General features: G+C 44.7%; 1 long non-coding RNA gene across 1 annotated transcript in view; it reads left to right on the top strand.

Moving 5' to 3' along the window:
• The window catches only part of LOC137522729 (uncharacterized), a 35,687-nt gene extending 24,132 nt beyond the window's left edge, over positions 1 to 11,555 (top strand). Inside the window, exon 2 of the long non-coding RNA XR_011022422.1 lies at positions 11,387 to 11,555. This is a non-coding gene — a long non-coding RNA (uncharacterized lncRNA). The remainder of the gene's footprint in view (positions 1 to 11,386) is intronic.
• Positions 11,556 to 13,443: the final 1,888 nt, after the last annotated feature.

Raw genomic sequence — 13,443 nt, 5'->3', positions numbered from 1 at the left:
ACCCAATGACCAACTGTGCAAAGTTTGAGAACCCTGCCATTAACGGTGTAAGAATGGCTGCAGTTTATATTTTCCCAGTAAAAGTTGTTTTGGCTCCGCCCACTTTTTGTAACCTTGACACACAGTCACTCAATGACCACGTTTGTGAGCTGTCAGGTTCCTGGCATCAAACATGTGTGAATGGAAGCAGTTTATCCACCAAGGAAATCTGATTGGCTGTATGTGGCCCCGCCCCTTTAGTAAATTTGGACCCCAGTCACCCAATGACCGACTGTAGCAAGTTTGAAGCCTCTGCCATTAAAAGTGTAAGAATAACAGCAGTTTAAATATTCTCCTTGAAAATCAATAGGTGAATTTTGATTGGCTGTTGTAGGCTCCACCCATTTTCTTGAATCTTAATCACATTCACCCAGTGACCAAGTGTGGCAAGTTTGAGAACCCTGCGATACACAGTCTAAGAATGGCTGCAGTTTACATTTTCCCATTTAAAATGAACGGCTGAAATTTGATTGGCTGTTTTATGCTCCGCCCACTTTTCCTGGATTTGTAACCTCGGTCACCAAGTGACCAACTGTGCCATGTGTGTGGACTCTGGCTTGATTACTGTGAGAATGGCAGCCTTTTACATTTTTTCCATTGACTTGAATGGGTGGAATCTGATTTGCTGTTTGTAGCTCCGCCCAGGTGTGCAGGGGGGCCGCGAGACCCCCAGAACATATCATCCCAGGTAGTAAGGGATCTGCGTACCAAGTTTCGTTCAAATCGGTCAAGCCGTTTTTGCGTGATCGCGGCACATACACACACACACACACACATACACACACACACACACACACACATACATCCGATTTTATATATATAGATTCTGGAATCTGGACAACACCAATTACTGGGTTTATACCCAGTTTATACAAACACAATGTTAAAAAACTGATTGAAGAAAGTGTCAGACAGGTCAAAAATGGAACAATTCCAGCAGGCCCTTGAGGATGGAGACTTTAGAGAGGAGATTGACATCCTCCTCCTTCTCTAGCCAGTTGTACGCCGACAGACTGACTTCAGCAAACCCAGGAGGACCAGGAGGGCAGCAAAGAACACAAGCTGCTGCTAGTGCCCAAAAGGGAATGGTATTGGCAGTGTCCTTGGAGTGGGAACATTTTCTGACACCCATGCAGCAGCCCACAGAACAGCAATCGGGCAGTTCCACGTCCTCCAACACCAATCGCCTAGAGAAGATGGTCAAGGTCCAGGACTACATGTCAGATGGCGTAGCTGTGTTGAACAATCCATCTGCAGACAGACGGTGAGTGTGACAGGCAGCACAGAAGGACCATGGCAACTCACTCATAGTACCATAGTTTGATAGTGCTGCCCAAAAAATTATATGGATCCGTGGACCCGGGCACTGCAGGCAGTACTGGGAAGTGGGAACGCAGATTTTAGTACCTAAACACACGATACAACATGTTTTCTGGGGTCGGACTCTGAGGCACATACAGATGGTCCCGATCATCATCCTCATCATACAACTCTTCTCCTGAGTCTGACCCACCCACCACCTCTGCCACCCCAACATCCCCAGACACAGACCCCTCATCGTCCTCAACATTAACTTGGGATGCTGGCCTGAGCCCGACCTCCTCCTCCACATCAGGCCCCATCATCTCCTCAATGGCAGCCCTCATTAATCGTTCTGGCGACGGACCGATGGACACAACATTCTCCTCCGGAGAGGGCTGCTGCTGACCACTGGCTGCTGTAGTGGATGTTATAGCTTGCGTGGGGCGTTGGCTGTTGCTGTTGTTGGGAGTGCTGCTCACAGCGGAGGTCTCTGAGGAACTCATGGTGAGCTCATATAGTGGTTGGCGGTGAGTGGAGTATTACTGATCCCAGCAATATACACACTGACTGGCAGAGTACGCAATGCTATATAGTCTGGCTGAGCGGTGTACACAGAGTGGCAGTACACACAATGCTATATAGTCTGGCTGAGCCGTGTACACAGAGTGGCAGTACACACAATGCTATATAGTCTGGCTGAGCGGTGTACACAGAGTGGCAGTACACACAATGCTATATAGTCTGGCTGAGCCGTGTACACAGAGTGGCAGTAAACACAATGCTATATATAGCGTGGCTGAGCGAGGTACACAGTGGCAGTACACACAATGCTATATAGTCAGGCTAAGCTGTGTACACAGAGTGTCAGAAAACACAATGCTATATATAGCGTGGCTGAGCGAGGTGCACAGTGGCAGTACACACAATGCTATATAGCCAGGCTAAGCCGTGTACACAGAGTGTCAGAAAACACAATGCTATATATAGCGTGGCTGAGCGAGGTGCACAGTGGCAGTACACACAATGCTATATTAGTCAGGCTAAGCCGTGTACACAGAGTGTCAGAAAACACAATGCTATATATAGCGTGGCTGAGCGAGGTGCACAGTGGCAGTACACACAATGCTATATTAGTCAGGCTAAGCCGTGTACACAGAGTGTCAGAAAACACAATGCTATATATATAGCGTGGCTGAGCGAGGTACACAGTGGCAGTAAACAATGCTATATATAGTGTGGCTGAGCGAGCGGTGTACTACTGTTCCCAGCAGCGACACACAATGACTGGGGGGGACCCTGGCTAGCGTGGCTGGAGAGCGAACTACCCTGCCTGCCTACCCAAAGCTAAACCCACAGACAAATGGCGGAGATATGACGTGGTTCGGGTATTTATTTACCCGAACCACGTGACCGTTCGGCCAATCAGAGCGCGTTCGGGCCCGAACCACGTGACCCGTTCGGCCAATCACAGCGCTAGCCGAACGTTCGGGGAACGTTCGGCCATGCGCTCTTAGTTCGGCCATGTGGCCGAACGGTTTGGCCGAGCACCGTCAGGTGTTCGGCCGTACTCGAACATCACCCGAACAGGGTGATGTTCTGCAGAACCCGAACAGTGGCGAACACTGTTCGCCCAACACTAGCTCTAATACCTGGAGGCAGACATGATTGAGTGAAATACACCTCAAATGTCCCAGGCTAACATCTAGGTTTCACACAGACCCCTATTTTAGACTCCCTCCTCCCTCCTACCTTTCTACCTATTCCCTCCTCCCGGAGGGAGGAGGGTCTCATCTGCCAGGGAATTCCAGTATTTCAAAAACCAGCTTATATACCATGATAGGGATGTGAACCCAGGCCTCAGTGTATGGTAGGCAACTAACATATCCATTGTACCACCAACACTACTAGCTGAAAGTAGCTGAAAGTAGCTGAAAGTAGCTGAAAGTAGCTGAAAGTAGCTGAAAGTAGCTGAAAGTAGCTGAAAGTAGCCTAGCATGTACCATTTATGCTTAATGCAAGAGAAAAATTAGACAAGACAAATAACATTTATATCACACTTTTCTCCTGGCAGACTCAAAGCACCAGAGCTGCAGCCACTAGGGCACACTCTATATAGGCAGTAGCACCGATATGTAGCCAGACATGGCCTTGTATTTTGTGTTCAACAGTTGTCACGAGAAAAATTAGACAAGATAGCAGTGTTAGGAAGACTTGCCTAAGGTCTCCTACTGAATAGGTGCTGGCTTACTGAACAGACAGAGACAAGATTTTAACTCTGGTCTCCTGTGTCAGAGGCAGAGCCATTCACCATTACACCATGCAGCCACTGCTTACAGACATGTAGCCAGACATGGCCTTGTATTTTGTGTTCAACAGTTGTCACGAGAAAAATTAGACAAGATATCAGTGTTAGGAAGACTTGCCTAAGGTCTCCTACTGAATAGGTGCTGGCTTACTGAACAGACAGAGACGAGATTCAAACTCTGGTCTCCTGTGTCAGAGGCAGAGCCCTACACCATTACACCATGCATCCACTGCTTACAGATCTGTAGCCAGGCATGGCCTTGTCTTTTGTGTTCAACAGTTGTCCAAAGAGAACCTCAGATAGCCAGGTAGAGAGAGAGAGAGAGAGAGAGAGAGAGAGAGAGAGAGAGAGAGAGAGAGAGAGAGAGAGAGAGAGAGAGAGAGAGAGAGAGAGAGAGAGAGAGAGAGAGATGAATCTACCTGGCTATCTGGGGTTCTCTTTGGACAACTGTTGAACACAAAATACAAGGCCATGTCTGGCTACATGTCTGCAAGCAGTGGCTGCATGGTGTAATGGTGAATGGCTGTGCCTCTGACACAGGAGACCAGAGTTCGAATTTCATCTCTGTCTGTTCAATAAGCCAGCACCTATTCAGTAGGAGACCTTAGGCAAGTCTTCCTAACACTGCTATCTTGTCTAATTTTTCTCTTGACAACTGTTGAACACAAAATACAAGGCCATGTCTGGCTACATATCTGTGCTACTGCCTATAGAGTGTGCCCTAGTGGCTGCAGCTCTGGTGCTTTGAGTCTGCCAGGAGAAAAGTGTGATATAAATGTTATTTGTCTTGTCTTATTTTTCTCTTGCATTAAGCATAAATGGTACATGCTAGGCTACTTTCAGCTACTTTCAGCCAGTGCTGGGCCGAAATTACGCATTAGCGTAATTACGCATCGTAATTCACTACAAATGCACCGTAAGCGTTACGTGTAAGGTTACGGTATTACGCGTAATTAATTACGCATAGACCGTAGGTTACGTTGTTACGCGTAACAAATTACGCGTAAGACAGTAAACTCCTATTGAAATTACACAGTCTGCCGTAATCGCGTAATATTACGCTCCCGTATAATATAAAAAAGCCGCCGACTTTAAGGGTTAATAGCAAAGCTCCTTTAAGTGCTAAGAGCCTCAAATTTGGAGAATATATTAAGGAGATCAGAAGGAATAAGAGGAAAAAAATTTTTTTCAAAAAGACCTTATAGTTTTTATGAAAATCGATGTTAAAGTTTCAAAGGAAAAATATATACATTTAAAAACCCGCCGACTTTAACGGTTAATAGCAAAGCCTGCTTAAAATTTAGGAACACCAAATTCACAGGGTATATTAAAGGGACACTTAAGTCAAACAAAAAAAATGAGTTTTACTCACCTGGGGTTTCCAATAGCCCCCTGCAGCTGTCCGGTGCCCTCGCCATCTCCCTCCGATCCTCCTGGCCCCGCCGGCAGCCACTTCCTGTTTCGGTGACAGGAGCTGACAGGCTGGGGACGCGAGTGATTCTTCGCGTTCCTGGCCACAATAGCGCCATCTATGCTGCTATAGCATATATCATATACCATATAGCAGCATAGACTGTGCTAATGTGTCTGGTAACACGAAGAATCACTCGCGTCCCCAGCCTGTCAGCTCCTGTCACCGAAACAGGAAGTGGCTGCCGGCGGGGCCAGGAGGATCGGAGGGAGACGGCGAGGGCACCGGACAGCTGCAGGGGGCTATGGGAAGCCCTAGGTGAGTAAAACTCATTTTTTTTTGTTTGACTTAAGTGTCCCTTTAAGGGGGTCAGTGGGAATAAGAGGAAAATTTTTTTTTTCAAAAAGACCTTATAGTTTTTGAGAAAATCGATTTTTAAGTTTCAAGGGCAAAAATGTCTTTTAAATGCGGAAAATGTCAGCTTTTTTTGCACAGGTAACAATAGTGTTTTATTTTCATAGATTCCCCCAAGTGGGAGGAGTTTTACTTACTTCGTTCTGAGTGTGGGAAATATAAAAAAAAACGACGTGGGGTCCCCCCTCCCAGACCTCTTTAACCCCTTGTCCCCCATGCAGACTGGGATAGCCAGAATGCAGAGCACCGGCCGCGTGGGGCTCCGCACCCTGACTATACCAGCCCGCATGGTCCATGGATTGGGGGGTCTCGGAAGGGGAGGGGGGGGTTCATGGTGGCATCTGGGAGTCCCCTTTAAAAAGGGGTCCCCCAGATGCCCACCCCCCTCCCAGGAGAAATGAGTATAGAGGTACTTGTACCCCTTACCCATTTCCTTTAAGAGTTAAAAGTAAATAAACACACAAACACATAGAAAAAGTATTTTAATTGAACAAAAAACATAACCACGAAAAAAGTCCTTTAATATTCTTAATTAACCATTAATACTTACCTGTCCCTTTAAAAGCCAGTTCCCACGCAATATACAATGTAACAACTTTGTTACTTTGTAACACCACCGCACCCGACGTCACTCGCCGCCGCCGCTGCATATCCGTCTGTGCTGCATGGACCCGACAGAGCTCTGAGCTATATAGCTCAGAGCTCTCGAAAGCATCTTTGTATTTGGGCTCCAAGGAGCCCCATTGATCCTTAGCAGACCAATGGGGTTCCTTCTGATTTGAAGGAACCCCATTGGTCTGCTAAGGACCAATGGGGTTCCTTGGAGCCCAAATACAAAGATGCTTTCGAGAGCTCTGAGCTATATAGCTCAGAGCTCTGTCGGGTGAAGGACGCTAAGTCCCCGCCGGCTCCGCTGCCCTCCCCGCCTCTCCCACATGTCACCTATATACATGCTGGCACCCATGGGTGCCAGCATGTATATGGGTGACAGGTGTGGGCGGAGTGGACGGCGGGAGCCGGCGGGGACTTAGCGTGTATGCGGCGGCAGGCGGGTGAGCGGCGAGTGACGTCGGGTGCGGTGGTGTTACAAAGTAACAAAGTTGTTACATTGTAACAACTTTGTTACATTGTAACTGATTAGTATATTTCCGAGGATATTGCGTGGGAACTGGCTTTTAAAGGGACAGGTAAGTATTAATGGTTAATTAAGAATATTAAAGGACTTTTTTCGTGGTTATGGTTTTTGTTCAATTAAAATACTTTTTCTATGTGTTTGTGTGTTTATTTACTTTTAACTCTTAAAGAAATGGGTAAGGGGTACAAGTACCTCTATACTCATTTCTCCTGGGAGGGGGGGGTGGGCATCTGGGGGACCCCTTTTTAAAGGGGACTCCCAGATGCCACCATGAACCCCCCCCCAGGAAATCGCGGCCTCCACCTCCACCGCCCATCGGAGGTGGAGAAGAGCCCCTTGTCCTTGGATTGGACAAGGGCTCGGAGGGGGAGGGGAAAGCTTGGCTGCCCCTCCCCTTCCGAGACCCCCCAATCCATGGAGCATGCGGGCTGGTATAGTCAGAGTGCGGAGCCCCACGCGGCCGGTGCTCTGCATTCTGGCTATCCCAGTCTGCATGGGGGACAAGGGGTTAAAAAGGTCTGGGAGGGGGGACCCCACGTCGTTTTTTTTTATATTTCCCACACTCAGAACGAAGTAAGTTAAACTCCTCCCACTTGGGGGAATCTATGAAAATAAAACACTATTGTTACCTGTGCAAAAAAAACTGACATTTTCCGCATTTAAAAGACATTTTTGCCCTTGAAACTTAAAATTCGATTTTCTCAAAAACTATAAGGTCTTTTTGAAAAAAAATTTTTCCTCTTATTCCCACTGATCCCCTTAATATACCCTGTGAATTTGGTGTTCCTAAATTTTAAGCAGGCTTTGCTATTAACCGTTAAAGTCGGCGGGTTTTTAAATGTATATATTTTTCCTTTGAAACTTTAACATCGATTTTCTCAAAAACTATAAGGTCTTTTTGAAAAAAATTTTTCCTCTTATTCCTTCTGATCTCCTTAATATTTTCTCCAAATTTGAGGCTCTTAGCACTTAAGGGGGCTTTGCTATTAACCCTTAAAGTCGGCGGCTACCTAACATTGATCCATGCGTCAACTTTTCCGCTTGGCAGCATGACCTTACGCATTAATTGCTAATAGGATTTTACGCGTAAGACTATAACGTAACAACCTGAATTACGGTATTCTTACGCGAAATTGCGTAAGGGCTATGCGTAATTACAGACATGTACTGAAATTGAATGTCTATGCCGTAAGCGTAATTCCGTAATGCGTAATAGCGTAAAATTACGCGTAATGATCCGTAAGCGTAGCTTTTTCCATTACGCCCAGCACTGCTTTCAGCTACTTTCAGCTACTTTCAGCTACTTTCAGCTACTTTCAGCTAGTAGTGTTGGTAGTACAATGGATATGTTAGTTGCCTACCATACACTGAGGCCTGGGTTCAAATCCCTATCATGGTATATATATCATGATATATAAGCTGTTTTTTGAAATACTGGAATTCCCTGGCAGATGAGATCCTCCTCCCTCCGGTAGGAGGGAATAGGTAGAAAGGTAGGAGGGAGGAGGGAGTCTAAAATAGGGGTCTGTGTGAAACCTAGATGTTAGCCTGGGACATTTGAGGTGTATTTCACTCAATCATGTCTGCCTCCAGGTATTAGAGCCTTTGAAACATGATTTCCACCATGAGGAGGAGGGTCCCACAAACAGGCTAATTAAAATTTCCCTAGCAGAGTGTGTAGCAGCTGTCCCTTAACTAATTAGTGTAGGCAGTACAAGGACCTTACTTGGAGGAGGAAGGAAGGGGGGTGGGCCTCCAGCATTGAAAGCAGTGTGTATGGCAATAATGTGTCTGCTGGCTGTAACATAAAGAGTCAAAGTTTTGCTCAATAGAGCTTTATGGGGCGAATCGAACTTCCGGGAAAGTTCGCGTTTGGTAGGCGAACGCGAACACCCGAAGTTCGCCTGGAACCGTTCGCCGGCGAACAGTTCGCGACATCTCTAGTGCTGACATGTTTGCCCCCATTGCGTTCATTTTGTGCTGACATGTTGCCCTTCAATGCGTTTATTTTGTGCTGACATGTTGCCCTTCAATGCGTTTATTTTGTACTGACATGTTTGCCCGCAATGCGTTTATTTTGTGCTGACATGTTTGCCCCCATTGCGTTCATTTTGTGCTGAAATGTTGCCCGCAATGCGTTTATTTTGTGCTGAATTAAATGTTGCCCAATAATGCATTTATTTTGTGCTGACATGTTGCCTGCAATACGTTTATTTTGTGCTGACATGTTGCCCATTGCATTTATTTTGTGGTGTTACAATTTAGCACCCCCCAAAATGTCAGGACAGTAAACACACCCCACAAATGACCCCATTTTGGAAAGTAGACCCTTCAAGGTATTCAGAGAGGGGCATGGTGAGTCCGTGGCAGATTTCATTTTTTTTTGTCGCAAGTTAGAAGAAATGGAAACTTTTTTTTTTTCTCACAAAGTGTTATTTTCCGCTTACTTGTGACAAAAAATAATCTCTTCTATGAACTCACTATGCCTCTCAGTGAATACTTTGGAATGTCTTCTTTCCAAAATGGGGTCATTTGGGGGGTATTTATACTATCCTGGAATTCTAGCCCCTCATGAAACATGACAGGGGGTCAGAAAAGTCAGAGATGCTTGAAAATGGGAAAATTCACTTTTTGCACCATAGTTTGTAAACGCTATAACTTTTACCCAAACCAATAAATATACACTGAATGGTTTTTTTTTAATCAAAAACATGTTTGTCCACATTTTTCGCGCTGCATGTATACAGAAATTTTACTTTATTTGAAAAATGTCAGCACAGAAAGTTAAAAAAATCATTTTTTTGCCAAAATTCATGTCTTTTTTGATGAATATAATAAAAAGTAAAAATCGCAGGAGCAATCAAATAGCACCAAAAGAAAGCTTTATTAGTGACAAGAAAAGGAGCCAAAATTCATTTAGGTGGTAGGTTGTATGAGCGAGCAATAAACCGTGAAAGCTGCAGTGGTCTGAATGGAAAAAAAGTGGCCGGTCCTTAAGGGGTAGAAAGCCCTAGGTCCTCAAGTGGTTAAATAGCATCACACAGTTTCTGCACACCCATGATGCGAATCCTCGTTTGACCACATCACGGCATAAACACTGCTTTCTTATGCCTCGCTGTTACATCATTAGGTTAGCTCCGCCCATAGTGTGTCATGGCCACGCCCATTTTCCGGCACGGTGCGCTGCACGCGCCGCAGGCACCACGTTACTTGGCGCAGCCGCCCCCCTGCCGCCCCCCCCCCCCCCGTAAAGTTTCTGACACTTCACTTAGGCCCCGGGCACACATACAGTTGCACTCTGTGTTCCGTTACCCTCTCCTGCAGCAAGGCACTGCAAGAGCTTTGCAGGTGAATTGAACATGACATACTTCCTGCGATGTGATGCACTGCGAGGGAAGTGCTCCAGCTATCTCAAACTTTGTAGCGATTTATTGCTTAACAGCATTCTCTGTAATGCAGTGGTGACACAGTTTTCATTTTTTGTTGACGGTAGCGGTGTGGTGCTGTCTTCTATAAATAGGCCTTTGTGCAGTGTAAAATATCGCTGCAGTCAAGTCATGGAGGACGGTTTTGAAATCGAGGATTTTATTGCAAAGATCCAGTCTCTGCAGGAGCTGTATGATACAGGCCACACATTTCATAAAAAAAAATATGCACATAAGGCAACAATTTGGACATTTATCAAAACCTGCTATGATAATTGGGATGAACTTGATGAAAAAGATCAAAGGAACAGTAATATTTTTAAAATGCTACTAGTGTCATGACTGGGATCCTATTGTGTTGGGAATTGTATAGTTGCACTATACTGTGTTGCGAAGCAGGGCTTTTTGGCACCCTTAGTATTGCCTAAGCTTGGCGCGGCTATAGCAGTATCGCTATAGTCTGGGCCCCGCACACAGGTAATTCAGGGACCCAGCGATTGCCAGACCCCAAATTACTTCTCCCTCTGAGTTGCTATGACTCAGAGGGGGAATAGTATTTCACACCACCCCAAACTTGTGCGGAAGCAGGGTGAGTCTTCATTCGGCTCACCCTGTGCCAATTAGCCCTCTGCACCCAGCTGCCAGGTACATTTGTGTTGGGCTTGACTGGTAAGGTTGGCATGGTAGAGCCGCATCACTGGTGGCATGAGTATTTGTTAGGGTTAGCATGGCAGAGTTGCACGCTGTGTCCGGCCATGTTTCTTTGTTTGGGGTGCACCAAATGGGTGTCATTACACTGTTCGATGCAGTGCTTCTCTATGGGCTGTTGATCTGCTGCTGCTCCCTACCTGATGCAGATAGGTCAATATCTTCCATCCAGTACAATTGACTGAGTCAGTTGTTTTGGCCAAAACTCAATTTAAGGCGTTTGATTGGGGTGGCATGTTGGGGCATCAGTTCCTGGCAGATTCAATCAAATGATCGAATTAGCAGAATATCAGTGGTAAAAATCAACCTGTGAATGGCCAGCTCAAAATGTACTATCTCTGCTTTCCCCACACAACATAAGGCACATAGAATATGTTTGATGGGAAAAAAAGACCCAAAGTCCGCTTTGTTTGCTCAAAATGTCTCATATTTCAATATTGCAGAATCTAAGTAGAGTTCCGAAAATGCCTATGTGGAAGTTTTTTCTTTATTACTCTTACCTTCTACTCTTCCCTTCCTACCTGACTCTTGCACAAAAGACATGTCACGGATACAGAGGATGAGAGGCAGAGAAAGTTACTTAAAAAGGAAATAACACTCAGAGGTGAAAATAGAAGTGTCTTACCTAACCTGAACTTTCCCAACAGGAGCAAGGAGAGCAAGTGATGTCTGGCAGCAGAGAACACTAATACAGAAATCTGAGGAATTTCGAGATAAATTTCGATTCTATTGATAGGCTATTGAATTCTAACCAGGCCACATAAAAAGCAATATTGTTTTATTTTTGTGATGAGGAATAAACTTAAACAGAGCTTATCTATGAGGCAGATTCTACCCTGCTGTGTGATCTTGTTTTATGACTGTTCTCAAGTTTGCAGTATACACCACATATTCAATGTACCGTGTTATACAATCACTGAGTGCTTTATATAGAACCTTGAAACAGCCTCAGCTCTTCAAAGCATGTCATGGAAACATTCCTCTGAGGTTCTGCTCTATGTTGACATGATTGCATGTAAACATTTCTCATTTCTAACCTGCGCATTCATACTACTAATTTTCTATCTTACTTAAAGGAGACCATAGTGGTAATTATTTTTCAAAAAGGATGTCTAATGTGTGTATGGGGAGTGGTGTGGATGTTTACCACACCTCCTGTTCCCCAGCGTCTCTCTCTTTTCTCCGTTACTGATGCACGTAATCTTCTTCCTGGTCAGAGCGCTCCGACCTGGACATACTATGCTGCGCATGCACAGTATGTCAGCTTGGGCGCCTTGCGATCACATATGACACAAGCACGTTTGCGTGGTTGCATGGCGCCCAAGCGGACATACTGTGCATGCGTAGAGTAGTAGGTCTGGGTTGCAGGGCACCGACAGTGCTGACCAGGAAGATCAGTGGATAAGTACCAGAGAACAGAGGGAGATGTCAGTGCACGGGAAGTGTGGTAAGCATTTACACAGCAACCCATACACACATTAGGCATCCTTTTTGAAAAATAATTACCATTAAGGTATCCTTTAATCCCAAACTTTCACCCATCTGAAACTGGTAACACAAGGTAGGCTGAGTCTATATGGCTAACATGCTATTTAGGCCCAATTCTGACTTCTGAAATCTATATTCCTTGGCAGAAATCAAGATTTGTCACACCAGGTCACATTTCTCCCATCTTAGGGCTAGTGCATACCAAAATCGCAATAGCAATCGCTAGCACTTAGCGATTTGTGATTTTGTGAAGCGATTTTCAGGGCGATTTTTGAATGATTCAACATTTTTGCTCATTTATTCAAGCTGAATTGCACCAAAAGATTCTACATGCAGCACGTTTGCTGTAGGAACGCTGCTGTAGGAACACCCGCATAGGGTAAGAATAGCCAAGCTTTTTTCAAAGTGCTGGTGATTTAAAAAGCGCTCAGAACCAGCCCTAAATCTGTTTCCTTGAAATGGACATTTCTTTCTGTTTTGGCTGACAAGAGTGAGACATGAAATGGTTCAATATTTTGTGCATTGTGAGATTTTTTTCCGCTTTCTGCAGTTGCAGTGAGTGGTTATCTAAGGCACTTTCAGTCAGTTAAAAAAAAAGAGATGGAAGTAATAAAAGTAACTCTGGCTTTTATATTTTGAAGGGCTTTTTCCAGAAATACTGTCTAATCTGTGAGAACATAAGTCATTCTGCAAACCTTGCCTGAGTTTATTCACAATTGTCTGTTGCCAAGTGGAAAAACTTCACATAAGTCTTACAGGCATATAACAAAATAACATGGATTTCTGAAGAGTTAATTTTTTTGTATGTAGATATGAAAAAGCTCAGTAGATTACAGCATTTCAAAGTGGATTTTTTTCTCAATATCCCAAATCTTTAGGAACCTCCGCAAAGCTTTAGCTATTAATAGACACCACATTTTGTTGCCCAAAATAATCATTTGACATTGTTTTTTTGCAACTAGAAAGAGTACGGTGGTCTAACCTACATCAGTGTGCAGTGGTAGTGATGATTGCAATCTGCTAATCATGATTATGCAAAACTTACCATACGTAATTACGATTTGAACATTCAACAGATTTCGTATAATCCATTAATAATTTTACATAACTTTTGCGTAAATTTCATGCTCACTGTAGAGGTTAATACCAAAGCCCCCATCCATGCTATCAGCACTAAAATCGTTATGCATGTTAAGGAGAAGGGTGGAAAATAGTC

This window comes from Hyperolius riggenbachi, chromosome 6 (genome assembly GCF_040937935.1).
Source record: "Hyperolius riggenbachi isolate aHypRig1 chromosome 6, aHypRig1.pri, whole genome shotgun sequence".
Classification (NCBI taxonomy): Eukaryota; Metazoa; Chordata; class Amphibia; order Anura; family Hyperoliidae; genus Hyperolius; species Hyperolius riggenbachi.
Note: the sequence above shows the minus strand (reverse complement) of the source record. Positions and strands in the feature narration are given on the sequence as shown.